This window comes from Equus asinus, chromosome 15 (assembly GCF_041296235.1).
Source record: "Equus asinus isolate D_3611 breed Donkey chromosome 15, EquAss-T2T_v2, whole genome shotgun sequence".
In the NCBI taxonomy this organism is placed as follows: domain Eukaryota; kingdom Metazoa; phylum Chordata; class Mammalia; order Perissodactyla; family Equidae; genus Equus; species Equus asinus.
In genome coordinates, this window is record NC_091804.1 from 34,915,376 (window position 1) to 34,935,305 (window position 19,930).

The 19,930-nt window shown below is 43.2% G+C and overlaps 1 protein-coding gene across 3 annotated transcripts in view; it reads left to right on the top strand.

The window, feature by feature from the left end:
* The window catches only part of PKIG (cAMP-dependent protein kinase inhibitor gamma), an 81,589-nt gene that overhangs the window by 39,504 nt on the left and 22,155 nt on the right, over nt 1-19,930 (top strand). The window contains exons 2-3 of one of the 3 annotated variants that reach the window (XM_044748525.2): nt 3,076-3,143; nt 18,981-19,050. The gene's annotated coding sequence lies outside the window, so the exon portion shown is untranslated. Of the gene's footprint in view, nt 1-3,075; nt 3,144-8,849; nt 9,056-18,980; nt 19,051-19,930 lie in introns of those variants that run through there. The other 2 variants (XM_014845909.3, XM_044748524.2) reach the window with 2 other exon arrangements.

Below are 19,930 nucleotides of genomic sequence, written 5' to 3' on the forward strand. Positions count from 1 at the left end.
AAGGGGGCCTGGGGGTGGTGTAGGGAGGGAACGTGTTGGGTGAAATTGTCCAGGAGCAAAGCACGCTCACTTGAAGCCCAGAGATTGGTTATCCAAATATGTGCAGATTGCTGGTGCTATAAATAGTTTGAACTCAAGTAAACAGCTTCTTCCCTCTAGCTGCTGCTTTGCCATTGTTCAGATGCCAGAACAGCCCAGGAAGCAACATTTCACACCGTGCTCATGGCACTTGTGCCCAACTCTTGGCTGCTTCTCTTCCAGGCAGAGCCGTCAGCTACCCAGGGCTTGAGGTGACCGGGGAGCAGATATTCAGGCCTTTCAGTTCCCCACTTTTGGCTCCCATCCTACCCAGCCTGTTGTTCAGCTTTACAGACTCTTATCTGCTCCAGAGTAGCACTGATCTAGGATTCCTGGCAACTGTAACAGCCCTGGAGCCACATGGCCATCGACTAAAGTAGATGTTAGGAGACACAGACATTCTCTTTTTAGGGCAGAAGCATGCATGGCTCATTCCTTTCTTTTGGAGCCGGCACCGGTTGTCAGAACTGCTGCAAGCTGCCTGTGCCAGCCGCTGATGTGCGGTATGCCAGGCGGCAGGCTGCTGACATTTCAAGAGCCCCTTTGAGGACGCAAGCAAATGCTGGCATTAGAGCAACTGAGGACGTTCCACGGTTTATTACTATATTTCCTTTGGCAAAAATAAGTCTCTGTTTTTAAAATTCCTGCTTCAGCTGCATTCATTTCCAGTGACTCTTATGGCGAATGCCCGTGAGGAGGTCGTGAATAACTCGACATTTTGTTTGTGAGGGGACAGATGATAAGGAATGATTGAAAGTACTGGATTAAGGATCAGGAAACCTGGATTCTTGGGCAAGTTGCCTAACTTTTCTTAGCTTTAGTTTCTTTATCTGTCAAGTAACGATAATCTTGTCTCTCCTGTTTCATGGAGTTGATGAGGAAATTATATAAAAGTCCTTTCTGGACTATACCAAACTAGAGGACTGTGGGAGAGGTAGGGTAGTGGAGAGAGTCTCGCAAGCCTGGCCTTCCTCTCTGACCTCAAGCAAATGGCTCACGTCTCTCTGCCTCCATGTTTTCATCTGTAAAATGGGAACAGCAAAAGCTGCCTTGCAGGAGATTAGAAATAACAACCATAAAGCACTGATGAATGGCAGGCAAGAATGGCAGTAGTAGTTATTACTACATTTAACATGAAGATACTCTGGAGGGTTAGGATTCTTCACCTGGAGAAACATTCCATTTGTAGGTGTCAAGATTAGCAAAAGGTCCTGCACAAAGCTGATGGCAAGAACTGATAATCATAGAAAGCATTTTTAAAATAAAAGTAATACGTGAACATCATTCAAAACGTCTTCAAATCCAGAAAGGCATCAGTCTCCTACTCACCCCCTCACCCTGGGGCAGCCATGTAATTTTTCTGTTTTTAGCTCTTTAGGTGGTTACCTCCTTTTCTCTAAATAATGTTCCCTCCGTTTCTTTTTTAAAATTAATTTTGTTTTTGTTAAAATGGCGTGTGCAGATAGTTTTGCTTTGTTATTTTTAAAGTCAAATATCATTAAAAACTTATGCTAAAAAACAGCTCTCCCCTGCCCCCACCCCTTTTCCCTTCCCGCCTGTCCTGCTCCCGAGAGCATATGCTTTGGATCCTGTTAGCTGTTCGTTCCAGTACTTTTCTCCGTATATCTTAAATAATATGCTTATACAGCAATCTCTCTCTTTAAAAGTTTTTGTATTGTGGAAAATTTCAAACATATGCAAAACTAAAGAGAAGAGTATAATGAATCCTCGTGTACCACCCATTACCCTCCTTCAAGAATCATGACCAATCTTGTGTCGTCTGTGCCTGCAGCCATTTTCCTCCTGCTACTAGATACTTTTGGAGTAAATTCTAGACATTATATCATTTCATCAGTAACTACTTTAGCATGTATCTCTAAGAGAATAAGGACTCCTTTTATATATATATATAACTTCACTACCATTATCACACATAGAATAATTAATAATTCCTTATTATTAGCAAAGGTGTCCAATTAACTCAAGTATTTTTTTGTTCAAATCAGATCCAAACAAAGACCAGACACTACCATACTGCTCTTTGATTATTCATCACTTTTTGGTGTGACCTATTGACCTCCTGGGGTGGTACATGAGGCTTTTGCTGTTTTAGAAACACCACAGCCCCACCCAACACTGCTCCTTTTCTCCCCATATCACAGTTTTTGGTTAGGTCAGCATTTAGTGTTTTACAGTGTTATGGCATTGTAAATATTGTCTACTGCTGAGCCACTAACGTTCTGATTATTTTTCCTTTCTGTGTGACTGTCTTTCCCGGACTTAATAATTTCTTCTTTAATATGCTAGTGTTCCTTGTTCCTTATTGGTAAGTCTTTCCACACTTTCCCGTAGACTTTCCATACGGTTTTCCGCAAACCCACTAAGGAGCCCGTCCGTTCTGTTTTCCTGGAGCCTTCCACCCTCCTGCTCTAGTCAGACCGGCATTCTCTAGGCCTGCGGGTCAGTCGAGGTCCCAGGGAACCTTCCTCATCATCCTTAGTGTTCCTTTCACCTCTCTTCCTAGATCTGTTTTTCAAATCCTACTTCTGAGTTTAAACCCTCGTTTAGGTAAGGTATTCTTCAGGAATTTACTGAGAAAACAGTGCGTGAGAGATAAATTGTTCTAAGTCCTTGTATGTCTGAAAATGTCTTTATTGCCTAGCTGAGTATAAAATCTAGGCTCCAAGTCATTTTACTTTAGAATGTTTCCCTTCGAAAGCATTGCTCCGTTGTCTGCAGGCCCCCAGTGTTGCTGCTGAGAAGTCTGACACCAGTCTTAGTCTTTTCTTTTGAAACAGCCTGTTTGTCTCTCTAGGACCTTGTGGGATTTTTCCTTTTGAACTCTGAAAGTTTAGGGGACTCTCTTTTCATCTCTTCTCAGCACTTTTTAAACTTTTCAGTTTGAAGATGCGGTTTTCCTTCAGCTCTGGGAAATTTTCCTCATTATTTCTTAGATAATTTCCTATTGTACTTTTTTTTCTTTCTATTCTTTTTCAGGAATTCCTGTTTAGTCTGACATTGGACTTCCTGGATTGTTGTTCTATATCAAGATCGTTTTTTATCCTGTGAGTATTTTTTCCCTATATTTTGAAAGATTTCCTTTTCTTACTTTCCAGTCATTCTACTGAATCATTAATTTCAGTATTCATATTGTTAATTTCTAAGAGCCCAGTTTTGTCAGTTTACTTTATGTTTTATGGGCACGGTATCTTCAGAATCTCTCTGAAGACATAAGAATTTTTTTCAAAGCTGCTTTTCCGTTATAGGGTCAATTTTCTCTTGATTTTAGTCTTTGTCATGCTGTTGGTTTTCCTCAGATGCCCTCTGATGCTTTTTTTTTTGCCATTCGTAATGAATAATGAAAGACTTCTTTTAGGCGATAGGCCTTGGTTTCCTCTGGAATTGGTTGTCTGTTTGCCCCATAGGCCCTGCCCCTGCCTGGGAAGCTGCTGGAAGCTCTCCGTACCACGATGAAGGGTGCAGTTTGCTTTAGGCCACCTGAGCAGGAGTTCAACTGAGGGCCCTTCAAAAGTCAGAAGAGGGCTGCCTGGTCTCTCACTAGATGCCCTGGATCATCCCAGGCCGATCTTTCCATTTCTTTCAGGAGCTCTCCTGTCTTTGCCTGGGGTTCTGCAGAGCTTGCTGACCCTCTGTGTGCTGCAGGGGTGGGCGGGGAGCTGACTCACACAGACCTTCCGTGCATCCCCTGATTTTCAGCCTTCTTCCTTAGTCCTCTTCATACCTGCCATCTCCAAGCCCAGAGCCTCCCTGGGCTTCCATACGGCAGTTTGTCTACCGTTCCCCCTGCTGCTTTCTTGTCCCTGTGCTCTGGACTTCAGCTTCTGTCTGTCATCATTCTTCTATGAACTTTCTCTCTCTTTTAGAAATTATTTGAAATGAAATCTCTTGTTCTCTAATGATCCTACCCCCAAGAGGGAAAGCCTGGTTTGTAGTTTAGAAGACATGATGCTTTTTTTAAACACACTTTACCCCAGACCGAATTACCCAAGGAGGGTGTGTGTGTGTGTGTTTAGAAAATACTTACTGAGTTTCCTACTCTATACCAGTGAACAAGGGAGACATGTTGACCTCATGGAGCTTACAGTCTGGCAGGGAAACACATGTAATGTGTATTTACAGTAACGTGTGTTAAGGGCTCTAAGAGGAGGAAGAGGGTGTCATGGGACTCAGACAGCAGGGGGAGCTAGCTTGGCTCAGAGGGAAGGCCTTCGTGACATTCAGTCTGAGATCAGATAGCTGACCAGGAGTTAACCAAGACAAAAAGGAAGGGCCACTCAGATTGTGTTTCAGACTGCAGTGGCAAGGGAGAGCCTGGAACCAGTAGGAGGTCTTCCTACTGTTAGAGCACCCAGGCTGTGCAGTGTCAGGGAATCCCTTGCCTTCTCTGGGCCTGGCATGCCTCACCTCAAAAATGAGGAGACCACATGCTCTTTTCAGCTGTAAAAACCAACCAATCTAAGATTGTTTAAAATTGACTCGCGTGGAGCTCCATCTCTCCCATAACTGCCCCAATCTGAAGCTTCTCTCCAGCTGGTGGGGAGCAGGTCTCAAGAAGGCCACAAAAAGCAGGAAGGGGCAGTGTGGTATCCTGCACATCCACTCACCCATTTTCTGGATGGATACTCACTGTGATCAGGCCCCTCTTCTCCTGCCGGATCTCTGTCAGTCACATCAGCCGCTGTCCGAGGGGGCCAGGAATGGAGCCTCAGGACGTCACACCCTGTTAAAAGCAGCCAGGTGTACTCCCAAACCAAAAACCAATATCAGACTTTTCTTTGTCACCTTTTGTGGGGTTATTTCCTCCCCCCCAAAAATGACTTAAGCGTCTGATTTCAAAACCTTGCTTTGAGTGTTGGTGTGGTTCTTTTTGGGTCCACACCCCGCAAGGCGAACTGCTTATTTCTGGGTGGTAGGGTGATGGATGGCTTTCCTCCCTTTTTTCCTGCTCTTCTGTATTTTCCTGTTTTTTACAATAAGCAATTATGATTATAATTGGAAAGAAAAAACCTTTTATTTTTGTCTCAGTCAATATGCTTCTCAATTAATCGTGTCTAGAAAATCTGGGGACCTTCTAGCTGTGTGGCACGGTGGGTAAGTGAGTTTGAAAAGGCATGACAACTGGAGCCCACCTTTGATAGGGTGGAAAGCTCATGACGCTTCGTAGCAGCTGTTTGGCCTGGAAGGTGGGCGGTGGTGGCCAGAGTTTATTCATTCATCCACTCCTTTCAACAGATAGCTGTCAGCTACTAGGTGACCAAGTTACCCAGTTGACTTGGGTCTCGAATTTCCTCATGTGTCAAGTGGAAATGATAATATACCTACCTCATATGGTTCCTTGTGGGGATGAAATGAGGTAATTTGTATAAAGCAGTTAGAATATTATCTGGCGTATGGTAAACATGCAATAAAAGTTTACGTTATTTATAGATTTCCTTATTTTAATAAGTGTCTCATGCACAAAATGCTTGTAAATTAGACACATCTTTTCCTTAAGAAGCTCAAATTCTAGCAGCAGAATAAGATCAGCCCAGAAATAAATATGCCTCAAAGGAGAAAAGGATAAATTTCTAAAGAGAGAAACAGATAAAGCACTAAGGAAATTCAGGAGACACCCCTTCCAGACTGGAGATGAGCAATGAGCCGGTGGGAATTAGGGCAGCTTTGTGGCAGAGGGGCTGTCTGAGCCCCTCAGACCAGCTCTGCGCCCTGAAGCAGCCAGTTTCCCTTCTCCTCCAGTGGAGCTGATACTGCTGTCTGGGAAGAACTGTCAAATTTCAGGAAAACCCTTTAAAAGGCAGTGGAGGACGGGACTGGGCGACACAGGCCTGACCCGGATAGCCCTGGCTCAGAGCACTGGCCCTGTCACTTACTCCAGGGACCTGTGGGCAGGTTCTGCATACGTCCGCTTCCATGACCGAAAGATGAGAATGTTAATAACCCCTCCTGCTCCTGATCGTTGTAAAGAAAGCCTGAAGTATGTTTACAGAGTGCTCAGCACAGAGCAGGGCCCCAGTCCACAAAGTGCAGCTACCATTGTCAGGAGACAAAATGAGTATGCTGGTGTTGTCACGGTTCTGTTCATGGGTCCTGTCACAGATGTACAGTTATTCAAGCTGCATGGCAAGTGTTACAAAATACGTGTTGTTGAAGAAAACCATCCTTGTGTTTATGAATGGGCTCCTTACTATTTATTCAAGTAACAAAACATGATTCAGAGCACTGAGGGTGATGTCAGTAAACCGAGCTGTCAGGAGCCCAGCTTCATTTCCTGACACCCACTTGGGCTTCTGGAATAAAGGTGTAGCCAAATGATGGCTCCAGCTCCAGGTGAGAGCATGCCTGATAGCTCTCAGTCACCTTTTGTCCCTCATTCATCCTGACATTGTAGAGAAATACCAGGCCCTTCTTCTGGCTTCTCGGCATTCTTGAACTTATTCATTCATTGTCATGTCATCCTTAGGGCAGAGGATGGTGACACTGAGTCAGAATTAGAAAATGATGTCTTTACTTTAGAATCTTCCAGCTTATTTTTACATGTATTTTTGAACTTACTGTATGTGCCAGGCACTTAATGCACACGAGAACCCTGTAGGGTAAATGTGATTATTCCCATTTTACTTTGGGAAAGCAAGGCGCAAAGATGTTAACCTGCCCAAGTCTAGGGACAGGAAGGAGACCCAGGTCTCTCCAGGCTGTGAACCTCGTCTCCATGGGTTGCTAGGCTGGTGTTCTTTTGATTCCATTACAGTCCCACACCAATTTGTAGGAAAGTCTTCAGATTGGCGAAATCCCTCCTAATATATAGCCGGTTTGCTTGGGTCTTTCCTGATTAGCATCACAGTTCTCTGAGAACTAATTAAAATTCTTGTTAGGTCACAAACTGCCCCAGCCCTACCCCCACCTATAAATAACTTTTTCTGCCCTAATAGAGCTCCAGCCCCAGCCCTAATAGAGTTCTAGTCCCAGCTTCCCATCTAAGTAGTTTTAAGACAAATCAGAGCTGCCTCTTTGGGGGAGGGGCGATCGAAGCCCAGGCTTGCCTCAGGCCACACAGTATTTTGGCAGCAGCATTGACATGTGTGCTGGGCTAAATAGGAGTTAAAAGACTCAGTTTCCAAATCTAGCCCTTTAATCTTGAACTGTGTGACCTTGGGCATGTCACTTAACTTCTCTGTTTCATTTTCCCATCCTGGAAAAGGCGATTAATAATGCAACCCCTGGGTACGTAATTCGCCTAAAATGAGAATCAAAGGAGATTATATACAACAGTGAGAACTACCATCTATCAACACTTACTATGGGCCAAATACTTTCAATTCCCTTAGATGTGTTATTTAATTATCACAGTCCTAAAATGGAGGCCCTAGTATTTCATTTTATAGTTTAAAAAAAAGTTCAGAGAAGTTAAGTCACACAGGACTCAGATCCACATCTCTGGCTTTCAAACTGATGCTCATGATCACGCTGCATGTCACATTGCTATCCACTGTACACAAAAGCAGAGATGTTTCATGGCTTTGCCATCAAGTACTCTACAAATGGCAAGAGATTACAGTCATGCGTGCTGCAAAGGACGTTTCAATCAATGATGGACCACATATATGACAGTGGTCCCTTAAGATTCTTACCATAGAGCCTAGGCGTGTAGCACGCTGTACCATCTAGGTTTGTGTAAGTGCTTGCTCTCTTTCATGTTCACACAGCGACAAAATCGGCTAACGGCGCATTTCTCAGAATGTATCCCTGTCGTTAAGCAACGCACGACTGTAGTTATTATCTCTTGTAACCACTGCTGTTCCATGTTAGTCCCTAAGGACAGTTAAATTCTCTTGCTGCTTTATCTTTTCTAGCAGTATACGCTGCCTCTTTTCATGTCCCCCAGACTGGTTCAGTGAATTCTTTGGGGTTTTCACCCAGAGAAACAGTTCAGCTCCACCATAAAGGGTGTTGAAGGAGCTAGGCTGAGCCTGGCATCTTGAGCAGCGGCCTCTGACACCTTCAGGGTCTTTCCTCCCTCAAGCATATAGTTAGCCAACTTTTAGTAAAATTCCTTATGTTGCATTTGTTGGTAAGTTTCTCAGTCACTGGATTTCAGAAGTGGAGACGCCGAGCCATCACTTTATTGATGGGGAAACTGAGGTCCAGAGAGAGAGGTGGCCTGCTTAAGGCCATTCATTCAGTTAGGAGTGTGAACAAGACCGGAACCCACTTCCCCAGGCGGCAGACCAGTGCTCTTTCCCAGCCTTTTGCACGGGGGTGTGTCATCTCCCGTAAGTGGAGGGCAGACTCATGCACTGTGCTCAGCATGCACCTAGGAAACTTTATGGAGAAATTCACTCAGAAAATTGGGCAGGAAGAAAGAGATGGGGGTGGGGCGTGGTGGGGTTGGGTGAGGGTGCAGATCTCCACCCTAACTACTATGTTATACACCAAAGAAATGAATTAAAACTCAGCAAAGCAAACTAGATAGCCTACAGTCAGCATGACTAAGGCAAAGGGATTTACGTCGGGAGCCCAGTGAGTGGATAGGAAGCCTTTTGTCACTAAGGCTGCCTGTTAAAAATTGAAGGAAGGATGTTAGGCAAATGTGACGGCCTGGGATGCAGTTACAGCCCCCTTGGCTCATTGTGCAAAGGAAATGGATCTCTCCTGTGGACGGAGAGGTGGAAACTGAGCAAGGGAGCTGAGTGGTTGACATCATCAGGCTGAGCATTGGGTTACAACAAATGGGGACTGACTTGGCCCGAGACGTGGGAAACACCCACTAAAACCTCGAAGTGCATTTCATTTAGCAGACAAGGAGGGAGGGAGCGGGAGAGATAAAGGGTGAGAGAGAATCCTGCCTGTCCCCACCGGCCTGCTCTGCTAATCTTGCTTACCCTCAAAAGGGAGGTTTCTTGAATTCTGCCTTCACTTCTGACTGAGGACCACTGGACTTTGAAGAAACTTTGCTCTTGTAAGTAGAACTTTATTCTCCTCTGCTGGTCCCCACCCCCAGGGAGAAGCAGAGCTCGGAGGCAGAGCTCTCTGGAGAGCTTGCTTTCCAGTTTGCTGGTCACAAAGTGTCTATTTTTATATTATGATATATTATTGTTCTGGAAATTATGACTTTGTCTGAAACTGCCTAGGGCTGGAGACTGAGCCTCAAGTCTCACAGATGGGCTCCGGTCAAATGCATTTTTCCTTTTTTACCCGGAGAACTCTGACAGATTATCTAGAGCTTTAAAAGCAGCTCCTTGCCCCAAATATAGATGAAGAAATAAATACTCCCTTAGAAATTGGTGTTTGTAAACCTTTATTTTTCTTCTGTTTACAAAGATGGTAGAAAAAATTTTGAATATTCTAGAGAGAAATGTCTCTGAACGTGAAAATTCCCTCTAATCTTCCCCTCATAAATATAAAATTGATATTTTAAATTTATGATACAGGGGCCAGCCCGGCGGCGTAGCAGTTAAATTTGCGCACTCCGCTTTCGCGGCCTGGGCTTCACCAGTTCGGTCCCCAGCACGAACCTACACACCACTCATCAAGCCATGCTGTGGCAGGCGACCCACATATAACATAGAGGAAGATCGGCACAGATGTTAGCTCAGGGCCGATCTTCCTCAGCAGAAAGAGGAGGATTGGTGGTGGATGTTAGCTCAGGGCTAATCTTCCTCAGAAAAAAAAAATTTAAGATACACATATGATTAGATTTCCTGAAGTTAATCACATATACCCCAGTACTGCAGTACCTGCATGGAGAATTCCAAGATGGAAAGAAGTGTTGGAAATCTTTAACTTTGGCTTTGTGATGTTTTTATTACTTTCTTTTTAAAATTTGCTGTTTATGCCTAGAGAATAAACAGAACATGTAGGCCCTCGCGCATTTTATTTGTTGGGGTCTGTTTTCAGGATGTCGAACTGGTACTGGGTGGGTGTTCTCACGTGGCTTGAGGTAAATGGCTTCTAGCTGCTGTGTGTGACCCACCTCCCCTGCTAGCAGGTAAAAATAGTTGAAAACTCCTAGTTAAAGGGGAAAGACTCCAGCTTTAAAAAACAAAGAGCCACCATATAATAGAAGGGCTACCAAAGGATACTATGTGAACTGAGCAATGGTTTCACACTCTCTGGGCCTCAGTTTCCTTTTTGTACCTAGATGAGGGGGTGAAACTAGATGATCGCTATATTTCCAAATTCATCTTGAAAGTTTGAACCATCCATATCTCTGGCCCCTTTGAGGAGAACCCTCAGGGCTTGAGGAGCAAAGTGCTGTTGATTTTCAGTATCCTGTAGTGGCTAAAAACTGGTACCTTTAAGACACTTAAAAGAGGACGTTGTGGAGGAGGAAAAATTTTCCTCTTCCTTTCTAGGGTCTTCTGGCTGTTCTAAGAATTAAATTGACATGAGACAGATTAATAGGAGAAAATCAAATTTAATTGTGTACATACAGGAACCCCACATACATGAGAGACTCAGAGACAGAAAGGTAGAGGACGTATATATGAACTAAGGAATGGGATGGGGCCTGAGGCTTCAGAGGGGAGGAGGGGAATTCACAGGACGATAAGCAGAGCAGATGTTCAGTAATTAGAAGTTGGCCCTGCCGTACAGATAGGTCATAAAAAGTTATTTCTGGAGATAACTCTTATTATGGGCAAGGCTCCAATTTCAGTTCTTTAAGGGAGAGGCAGGAGGTTCTCTTGAGCCCATAGGGTCTCAGCTGCCTTTAGCTCGAAATATTCCACATGCCGAAGTGGCACATCTTGGGAGGCCTGTTCTGAACCCCTTCCACGTAAAACAGGCAATATTAAGTTACTTCTGAGTTTTTTATAGCTTTGTCCGGTTTTGGGTCTCTGCAGAAGGAGAAGGTCTCAGTGTGATGTGTGTGTGCATGTGTGCACACAACAGGGAGGGAGGAGAAAAAGAAGTAACAGTATTCAGCACCTTGTAAGGGCCAGGCCCCACGTTATGCTCAGTCTTTTACATACCGAGGTGGTCAGTATCATTCCCTAACTCCACTGACCGGGGGCATCTCCACTCTATCTTCCCGTATTATCCTCAGTGCCTTCCTCGTATTTATCTGAGCTGTGCTTCCGTGATTACTGGCCTAACTTTAGTTCACCGTGTCTCTGCAAGACCGTGTGCACCCTCTCTTGTGAGTCTGTCTCGTCTGTCGCTGTCACCCCATTACCTGGTAGAAAGCCTGGCCCCTAGGGACAGAGGAGACACATCATACTCGGTTTTAACTTAAAGCCCACCATCCTGGTTCCTACCTTGGCAAAAGAGAGGGAAAATCTCTACTTGCCCCCCCTCCACCTTCCTTCACTGAGACTTGGCCTCCGCTGCTGCAGGGAAAGGATGGCCAGAACCGGAATACAGAGAAAAGCAAAAGAAGTTGTCAAACCTTGGATTTTGAGTTCCAAAGTTCCAGGTCTTGGCAATTTAAGGGATTTTATCTTAAAGGCTATCAGAGACCCTAACCCTCAGGAGGATGCAGTATTTAAAAACTATTTGTTTGAATTAAGATTAGTTAACAGGAGGATTCTCAAAGCCCCCTTGGCATATCTGAGAGCTATGGTCTTCCCCAGCAACTCAGCCTTTTGGAGGTGGACCATTGCTGCCATGAAACCACCCGTGGTCATGGGCAGTGGAAGGCCCGGGTCTCACCTCTGCCTCACCCCAGTCCTCCAGGATCTTGAGACTTTGGCTAATTAGAAAAGTCATTCCTCTTCCTAAGGTGGTGGTGAGGAGGTGATATTCTGGAAGGAAGGAAGGGTACCTGCTTTTGGATTTTATTTCTGTTTAATTTGAATGCCTTTAGGCAGGTGTGTCCTCCAGTTACCTTCTGCACCATTCACTTACCCAGTCTGTTGCACTCTTTAGTCTCCTGCCTGCCCCTTTGACCCTCTGGGTATTTGCATTTGTGACCCCTGGGCTGGTTGGTGTCGACAGTCTCTGTCACTTTAGACTGTCTAGAGTTCAATGAGAAGTGGGGAATGTAGGAGACAAGAGCTCTGCTCTCACCACCTCTTAGCTCAGACTTCCTGGATGGATGACCTCCTCTCAGAGAAGCTGGTTGTCTTCTGTAAAGTGGGGGTCACAATTATACCTTCCTCACAGGGGTACCACGAGGATGAAATAGGGTAGAGCTCATAACACTCTTTAGTTGGCACAAAAATACATGCTCAGGGTTAGCCACTTGATGGTTTCCAGAAAGAAAATGTTGGCCAGTGTACACAGGCACCTGCTCCCTCAGTCATAGGATGGGGTTCGTATGAGGAAGCTGGAGTCATCTCAACTCATCAATGTTGAAACCCCCTGTGATGGGCCCTGGAGCTGCCCTGCTGGCTCTTTGAACCAAGTGTCAGTGCTGTTTCCTGTCACCCAGTCAGGCACTGAGGCCGAAAGCAGAAGTGAGTGCTATTCTCCTGGGACAGAGGACCCTGGCCCAGCCACTTAAGGAAGAAGCTGGTGGCAGGTGTTACTTTCTGAGTGTGACAAGGAGCTGAGCTCGCCCAATTAACTCTGCTGAGTGTTTTCACGAGGGGCCAGAAGTGATCCTAAGTGGAGACAGATGTGGAAAATCTAAAGTTCTTGGAAACAAGTCATTAATCATGACCCAAGGCTGAGCTCACTACCTCCTGGAAATCTTTCAGAAATGCCTTGTGAAAACTTTGAGTAGTGCTCCTTCAAAGAGTGGTTTCTTTAGAAGTTTCAGTCAGCTGCGTGATGCTAAGTGATTCCAAATTGCAGGTGAAAATGTGTCCACTCTTACTGGAAGAAGCCAGCATTTCCTGATTTTATTTCACAGAAGTCTCTAATCTTCCAAGAAATTACTGGTCTTCGGCTTGGCTTTTCCAAATTGAATAATGGACCTTCAGGGCACTAAAGAAATGAAGTATTTGTTAGCTAATGCATTCTTATTATGTCGCAGGGACCTGAGTCAGTCATTATGTTTAGTGCTTTATAGGTGTGGTCTCTAACATTCAGTAAACTGTACTGAGGGCCAACGAGTACTAAGCACGAGGCTAGAGGAGCAGACTGATGAGACAGCCTCTGGTCTTGCGGAGTTCTCAGTGCACCAGGGAAGACAGGCAGGTGAATGAATCCTTACAGTGGATCAGTGTCCAGTGGGTGGAGGACCTGCTCTGGAGCTGGCTGATCACCTCCACACCTCCCTCCGTTTCCTGACTCTCAGAGCTTTACCAGCATTTGTATTAGGGAGAAGTGAGGGCTGCCCCCTGCCGAAGCTTTCACGGCTGGTACCTTCCTATGCCCCATGGCTTCAGACAGAAGCAAGGAACTCTTCATGAAATGCAGTGGCCCCACCTTAGCGAACCCTGACTCTGCAGTCCCAGGTGTAGTAAGGAAACAGGGATGGGCGATTTTGTTGTCTAAAATCACCACTGGATTTTCTCTTGGTTTGTTCTTAACAACATTTATTGTGCGTGTGTTTTTTTTTCTGACTACAAATTAAAGGATCTTCATGGAAGGAAAACTAGACAGTACAGAAAAACACTTAAAGTCATCACCAAGTGATTTCACTGCTCTGAGTTTTTAAAAAGGCGTGGCTAGGTCAGAGGGCATGACTTTTTATAGATCTCTGATACACATTTCCAGTTTGGCACCAGAAGGTTTTTGCCTGTGAGAGCTCTCATTAGCAGTACATGCTTGTCCGCCATCCCCTCACCCACACACTGCCATTGCATTTCAAGTTTAGCTCTAATTTTAATTTCTTCCTGGGCAGAGTCTCTGTTTGTTTGCAAATTTCAAAGGTACTCCTTTTCTGGGCTGCAGTCCCTTGGGGAGGAGAAACCATTATCTGTCGTTGAATAGCGCTGCAGCCATTTGTACTTTCTTGTGTGGATGCATGAATTCATCTACTGGTAAAGAACCTTTCATATGTTAGGCATTATGCGAGGTGCTATGGGGGGACACAAAGGTAAATACGACTTATAAGTAGCTCATAATCTGATAAGAAAAAAGACTCAGGTAACTCTTAACTCATGATTCTGTGCCCCAAGAGAGGGACATGCTGTGGAAAGCCTGAGAAAGTGGAGGACAGTAGCATTTGAGCCGAGCCTTCAATCCACATCAATAAATTTTTCATGAAGTCAGCCAATATTTAGTGAGCAGCTAATATCTGCCAGGCACTGGGCAAGTTGATAGGTGGACAGTGTTACGAGGACAAAAAGGAGGGTTATGAAATAAATGGGGAGTGATGGACGAGGAGGAGGTTGTGGTCAGGGCAGGCTTACTTGAAGAGGTGCTGTTTAGACTGACTTGAGGAGTCAGTTATGCTAAGAGCTAAGGCAGGAGCGGGGGCGGAGTGGTGCTGTGGATTGGGAAGGAAGAATCCAGGTAGAGAGAGGGACACATGTGAAAGGGCCCAAGGCAGGAAAGCATGTGGAACGTTGGAGAACCTGAAAGGAGGCCAGCGTGGCTAAAGCATAGAGGGGTAAGGACGAGGGAAATGAGTGCAGGTTAAGGTTGGGAGAATTAGGCAGGGGCCTGGGGATGTAGGCTGTGCCTGCTGTGTGGAGAATGGATCTGGAGGCAAGAGTGGAGCAGAATGAGGAGGCAGTCGCAGTAGTTAGGGGGAGATGACTGATGCTGGGGAGGACTGGAGGGTGAGGTGGAGTTGAAAGATGTAGATGGATTTGAAACTGTAATGGAGGTAGAAACTTAGTGGTTTCTAGTCTGTGCCAGACCCAGGGCTGGGCCCTGAGGGCACAGAGAAGAAAGAGGTCCTCTGTCCCCCAGGGCCTTAGAGGTCTAGCGGCATTGAAGGTTGTGGCTGGGCAGACGTGGGATGTCTTTAAAGGGGATTTCCTGCCCTTATTCAGCTGTGTTCCAGTATACGAGGACAGTTTCTGTCTGAGGTGGCATAGAATGTTTCTCCTAGTCTATAATTTTCTCGTAAGGGGCAGGAAGAGTCTGTTACTCCCAAGAGCCTGTTTTTATTCCTTGACTTGCCTGTGGTTTCTCTTTCTGTCTGATTTCAAATCTGAGCTCCCTACGGGATTTGGGGTTTGGAGGCCTGACTGTGTTGCAGCTCTGTTACCAAGCTGCTGTGTGACCTAAAAAGATCCTTAATTCCTCTGGGCCGCATTTTCATCTGTAAATGGGACTGATACTGATCTGATCCCAGGGTCATTGTGAAGATCAAGTAAGATATCTTACAGTGCTTTGTAAAATACGACGTGCTGTAATGTGAGGTATCGTTATTATTTCAATGAAATATTTATCATCAATGAAATAAGACAACAAAAGTTAAAAGCAAAGCGTTCCACCGGGGAAAGGCAGAGTGCCCCTTACAGGTAACTCTGAAATGGCATGTTCAGCATAGGTGGCTCTCCTTCAAGAGCTCGTCGGGAATGCCCTTCCTCTTCTTTTCTCCTTTATTTCGTCCACTGGGATAAACCATTTCCTCTCCTTTCTCCTTCCATCAGAATGGTTTGCAAAACAGTCCATTTCACTTCTCTAGATTGCAGGACCCATTTGATAGAGAAGCCAGAGCATTTGCTTGGAGACCAAGAGAGCTTTGTGAGCAGAGCTCCGTGGTTTGCAGGGCTCTGGTCCCCAGCAGCTGGTGCGCTCCCAGGAGTGTATTTAATTAGGTTTGGGGGAGGAAGGCAGTCAAGGGCACTAAGCCGTGGAAAACAGTCAACAGCGCAGAACCAGCCCACACACCACCTCAACAGGGCAGTTTCAAGCCAAAGCGTTGGGCTTTCTTTTGGATTTTAAAGGGGGAAATTCTCTTTTTTTTTAAAGTAAGATTTTTCCCCCCTTTTTAAATAAAAGGCATAAATACTTAGGAAATAAAGTGCACTTTTTTCCCTCTATGAAGCTTTTTTTTTAAAAAAATTCGTCTTCCAGTTACTAAAATGATAGATTGGAGGATCTGTTCTATTTTGACCAAAAAACCAGGTGACAATAAGTGCAGTTAACTAGCCCATGTAAAAATAAGTCGGTAGTGTGTAACATAGTTCTTTCTGCGCTTTCATATGCTTATTTCTTTGTTATTGTTTTTATTTTCTTCATTAATTTTCCCTAAAGTAATACATGTGCTCCTTGTAACTAATTAAACAATTTGAAGATGTATAAAGAAAAAGTTATAATCTCTCCCCTCCCCCTACTCCCCATTTCGATCCTTCTGAGATAACCACCGTAATCAGTTTGATGTATATCCTTCCATACCTTTCTCCAAGCTTCTGTTTAAATGGATATAGGATTTGTGTATGTATGTGGTTATTTGTTTTGTCAGAAGTGGGATCATACTTTGTCAATTATTTTTCAATTTATTTTTCCCACTAGATAATACATCATGGGTAGGTGTGAATCCAGTTCACTCTTTTAAATAGCTTCAGGGCTGTGGATCTAGAGGTACCACAATGTATTCAACCATTTCTCCTTTGACAGACACTCAAGTTGTTACCTATTTTTTTCCACTACAAATCTTGTTGTATTAAATAACTTTATATGCATATCCTTCTTTACTGGTGCTTTTATTTTTATAGGTTACATTTTTCAAAATAGTATTGCTGGGTCAAAAGGTGTATGTATATGACATTTTAATAGATAATACCATCCTACTTTACAAAAAGTTCTAGTAATTTACATTCTCCCCAGCAGTATGAGTACTTCCATTTCCCTAAATCTTTACCAATATTAGATATTCTTTCCCTTCTTCCTTCCCACCCTCCATCTCTCCCTCTATCTGTGCCTCCATCTATCTCTGTTCTTTTATTTTGTGACCAAGCTGATGGGAGGAAATGGTATCTCATAGTTGCTTACTTTGTATATTCTTTACCTCTAGTGAAATTGAACATTGTTTCATGTTCATTGGACTTTCCATTTTCCTTTTCTGTGAATTTCTTTCACCCATTTTTCTTATGAATTTTTTGTCTTTTTCTCAACAAGTTATAGGGGCTCTTTATATATATATATATATATATATATTTTTTTTTTTTTTTTTAAGATTGGCACCCACGCTAACAACTGTTGCCAATCTTTTTTGTCCTGCTTTTTCTCCCCCAAATACCCCCAGTACATAGTTACATATTTTAGTTGCAGGTCCTTCTAGTTGTGGCATGTGGGATGCTGCCTCAACATAGCCTGATGAGCGGTGCCATGTCCACGCCCAGGATCCGAACCGGCAAAACCCTGGGCCACCAAAGCGGAGCGCGCAAACGTAACCACTCGGCCACAGGGCCAAACTCAATATATTTTTATATATTAAGGATTCCATATCTGTTGCAAATATTTCTCCTCATCTGTTATTCATTAGATTTTTTTCTATTTTTCTCTTCGTAGTGTCTGTATTTCTCTTGTTAAGAATAATTTCCCCACCTCAAAGTTATATAAATATTTTCCTAAATGTTCTTCTCATACTCCTGTGCTTTTAATTAATTTCATCCTGAACCTTAAATCCCTTTGAAATTTATGTTTATAATAGTAAGAAAGAAAAGCCGTCTTTTCTATTATACATTGAAATCTCATCTTTGTCATAAATAAGTTCCTTTATTGTATCAATTTCTGAACTTGCCATTCTCATCCATAGGCCTATTTGTCTATTTTTATGTTAATACCGTATCTTTTACTTATAATGTGTTTATAATAAATTTTTATTATCTCATAAGACAAATCCCCTAGGTATTCATTTTTTATAGCTTTCTTTACTATTTCTTGGCTAATTTTTTTGGATATTTATTATTGCATATGAACTTTAAAGTAATTTTATCTATTTCCCCCCTCCAAAAAAACTATTGGTATTCTTATTGAAATTATGTAGGAATTTGGGAAGGATTGGCATTTTTAGACAATTAGGCTTTTCTACCTAGGAGCATGCTAACTAGTGTGGGACTTACGCATTCTATTTCTATATTTTGTTGTTTTTACCTTTAAAATTTTAATATGCATCATGGACATATTCTAAAGTGAAATAATATTTCTATATAAGTGAATAATCAAAGACCTTAGAAAGTTTTAACTCTGGTCTCTTCCGTTTTCAGTGTTGTTATTATCAAATATATAATATTGTCAAAATTGTTTTTATTTCCCCATTTAGCTTTGTTTCGCTAAATCAGTACTTCATTAAATTTACCAATATACTTACTAATTTCTTTGCCCACTGTTTATCCTAAAAATTTCACTTATTTTCTGTGTTCAGTTTCCTTTCTGTTGGAGAATGTTCTTGAAGTCTGGGAATGATGACCTTGCTCAGTCTTTGTCTGAAAATATCTTTTGCCCTTACTCTTGATATTTTAGAATTTTAGATAGACAGTGTGTTTAATGATTATGAAAGTTATGTCTGCCTCCTTAAAAGTTTTCAACCAAAACACAAATAGTTAATGTAAAAAGTGAAAATTTTTCACTCCTTTTCCCTCAGTTGCTGAGTCCCAGAGAGAGCCACTGTTCCTGCCTTTTTCTATGTGGAAACAAAAAAATGTGTCTGTACACAAATGCCGTACTTTTTTTCTAAGCATAAACAATCATGTCCGTATTTTTTAGTAAAAATGATAATGTATGCAATTTTACACTATTTTTAAAGAACAAAGCATGTCCATTTTTCCATGTCAGTACGACAAAATCTCCCTCATTCTTTATAGTGGCTGTATAGTTTCTCATTGTATTGATACACCATAGTTAAATTCTTTTCCTCTTAACAGACATTTAAGTTGTTTCCTCTTTTTTTGCTATTACACAATATGTTTTACTGAGCATCCTTTTACTTCTCTGAACATATCTATAGTATAAATCCTAGGTATTTGACTCACCCAGAGGATGTGCCCTTTAAAATCTTAGGAGATATTGTTAACTTGTCCCAAAATATTGTTTCAGTTTACAATGCTAGAGTATGTCTGCCTCTAACTTTTGTTTTTCTTCTGGTTCCTTAGAATTTCCACACTGATTAGTCAACAGTGGAAAATCTGAAGAGATGCGAGCAGGAAAAAGAAACTAAACCAGGTGGGTAGTTGCATTGTTCATACCACTCTGTCATAGCACCGCAAGTGTTTGTGCAAATACGTTTGTTTCAAGAAGGAAAAGAAATAGGTTCTAATAGGAATAGGTCCCTGCCTCGCGAAGCACAGGCAGGATGGCCCTGTTCAGAAGGTGTGCAACGTCATGCTGCAATTTCACAGACGCTTTCTTTACAGCGTCAGAAAGACAGTTTACGTCTGGTGGCTTACAAGAGAATGGGTTTCTGCAACCATCTTCTGAAGCAGAAGGAATCATACATAGGCGTTAGTAGCAAATTTGGGCATGATGCCAACTTTCCTGTCCACCATTTGTTTGTTGTAATGCTATTTTCATAAAGACTAGGGTACATTATGGGAATTTTAATACTGTGATAGAGGAGCAAAAGCAAGCAAAACTCAGCCCAAAGATACAAGCACAGGGGCTGGCCTGGTGGCATAGTGGTTAAGTTTGTGTGCTCCCCTTTGGTGGCCTGGGGTTTGCAGGTTCAGATCCTGGGTGCAGACCTACACACCACTCATCAAGCCATGCTGTGGTGGCGTCCCACATATAAAATAGAGGAAGATTGGCAACAGATGTTAGCTCAGGGCCAATCTTCCTCAGCGAAAAAAAAGAAAAAAGAAAAAAGAAGAAGAAGAAGAAGAAATAAGCACAGCCCAGTGGTCTGATGAGGAGGGTTTGTGAGGGTCCCTTCCAGTTGGAAGAAAGTTGCAGTTCATAGAACATGAGTGGCCTGCCTGGAAGTACGGCCCCTTTGGATCAGTGTTCATATTTTTGTGGTATCTAAATGTTTCTGGCATAAGTTAATTTTTAAGTCTCTGATCCGTGATTCACCCACCTCCCCTGCCCCCAACCCGCCTACCCCCTT